This window comes from Selaginella moellendorffii, unplaced genomic scaffold, assembly GCF_000143415.4.
Source record: "Selaginella moellendorffii unplaced genomic scaffold, v1.0 SELMOscaffold_103, whole genome shotgun sequence".
Classification (NCBI taxonomy): domain Eukaryota; kingdom Viridiplantae; phylum Streptophyta; class Lycopodiopsida; order Selaginellales; family Selaginellaceae; genus Selaginella; species Selaginella moellendorffii.
The window spans coordinates 20001-22500 of NW_003314364.1; positions in this window are offsets into that span (position 1 = coordinate 20001).

Here is a 2500-nt window from a genome sequence, read left to right on the forward strand (position 1 = left end):
CTCACCCAAGTTCAAGACAAGGGAATTGCCCGCCCGGATCCGGACTTGGTGGTCACACCAGGAACATCAGTTCATTCAGCATCACATGTAAGTGGAGCCATCACCCATCAAGGACACAACAAGAGGAGCAAACCTTTGTTAAAAATGCATGTGACGGGAGGGAGCAAGAAGTTACATGCTCTTGTGCTATGGAGCGACCGATCCTTTCGCCAGGTAGAAATACATCCCCTGCCCGAGATTCCAAAAGGTCGCTCAATAGCACAGAGCATATGACTTCTTGCTCCCCCATCACATGCATTTTTCACAAAAGGGTAGATGTCTAGAGCATCACTTCCCCGGCTGTGAAGCACCAGCTAAGCCCCCATGCGACTGAGCTCACCCACGTTCAAACACGAGGGAATTTTGCCCGCCCGGATCCGGACTCAACGGTTACAGCACAGCAAGGGGTGTGTGCTTGGGAGGGGGTGCGAACACCCCACTGCCCCAAAACACACACAAAAGCGAGAGGCTAGCCCGAGCTGTGGCGCACCACACATGTTGGTCGTCCGAGTCTCCCGGTTCTGCCGGAGCATTGGCCAGGAACCCGTCACAAGCACATGTGTTGCACCACAGCAATAGGTGTGCAGCCCTCTACCAAAGGCACACACCACCCCACATCAGGAGGATTAACTGCCAGCCAGCCCACCACCACCGCACGCAAAGATCCGAGTCTCCCGGCTTTCACCAGGACCCGTCCCAATGCGCATTGTGGTGGCGAGCAGGGAGTGTGATGTTGCAGGTAGCAAAAGCAGAGCCACGAGCCAAAGCCAGAAGCCAAAGCCCACTTTGAGCTCGCCCCGCACGCAGTATACCACGTGAAGAGCACTCGCTCGCCCGGATTCGGACCCGGACTCGGACTCCGAGTTCAACTCGGACTCCACCTCGGCTACCCGACCTCCAACACCCACACTATCCCTACTATACTTTTGGAACCCCCCACAGCCCCCCCCCCCTGGGAGACACACGCTTTGGGCTTTCACCCCACAGCATGTATTAGTGTTCGGGCTTAGAATCTGGAAGTGCTGCGACTTCTGCAACATCAACAATGAAAAAGTGGTCATTTTTTCTTACTTTTTTTTTCCGAGTGTCACGAGACGACTCCTAGGAGCGGATGACACGTGGCACACTGTTCATGCCATGTAACATGTGCCGTTTTTAGTGGTTTTTCAACGTAAGAGTCACGTGACATATTTCGAGCTTGGTGTCATGGTAGTAAATGTAGTGTTGCCAACTCATATTTCGGCTAAAGTTGGATGTTTTTGAGTTGTTTTTTTTCGTAGTAACTTATATCGCCACGTGTTATTCCACGTGCTCTAAAGATGGCACACTGGCTCAATGTATGGAACGCAACACTATGCCATGTGCAAGCGTAGGGTTTAGGGTTTAGGGTAGGGTAGGGTTTGCCACGTGGCATACATTTTGAGCAATTTATATGCCATGAGCTATACCTTTTAGAAGGTGGCATTCAGACGGATGGTTTGGATGAGGTGGCATGCCACGTGGCATACTTTTATGTACTTATAGCATGCCACGTGCCAAACCCTTGGAGAGGTGGCATCTTGGAGGTTGCATGCCACGTGGTAAACCCTTGGAGAGGTGGTACCTATGGATGCCACATGGCAAACCCTTGGAAAGATGGCATCTTCGAGGTTGCATGCCACGTGACAAACCCTTGGAGAGGTGGTACCTATGGATGCCACGTGGCAAACCCTTGGAAAGGTGCATCTTGGAGGTTGCATGCCACGTGGCAAACCCTTGGAAAGGTGCATCTTGGAGGTTGCATGCCACGTGATAAACCCTTGGAGAGGTGGTACCTATGGATGCCACGTGGCAAACCCTTGGAAAGGTGGCATCTTGGAGGTTGCATGCCACGTGACATAACATTGGAAAATACCTCTTTTGCACTTGTATGCCACGTGGCATACCTTAGGCCCCGGACATGTCCGGGCCCAGATATGTGGGTCCCCAGACATGTCGGGCCCCAGATATATCCGGGCCCCGGACATGTCGGGCACCCGATATGTCGGGCCCCGGACATGTCGGGCACCCAGAGATATCGGGCCCCGGACATGTCGGGCACCCAGAGATATCGGGCCCCGGACATGTCCGGCCCCGGACATGTCGGGCCCTAGATATATCCGGGCCCGGACATGTCAGGCACCCGATATGTCGGGCCCCGGATATATCCGGGCCCCAATATGTCCGGCCCTGGACATGTCGGGCCCCGGATATATCCGGGCCCGGACATGTCCGGCCCCGGACATGTCGGGCACCCGGACATGTCAGGCCCCGGATATATCCGGGCCCGGACATGTCGGGCACCCGATATGTCGGGCACCCGATATGTCGGGCCCCCGACATGTCCGGCCCTGGATGTGTCTAGCCCTGGATATATCCGAGTTTTATTTTGACACGTGGCATGGTCTTTGGTTTGATCTCATAGAGTTTTATTGTTTTCAAT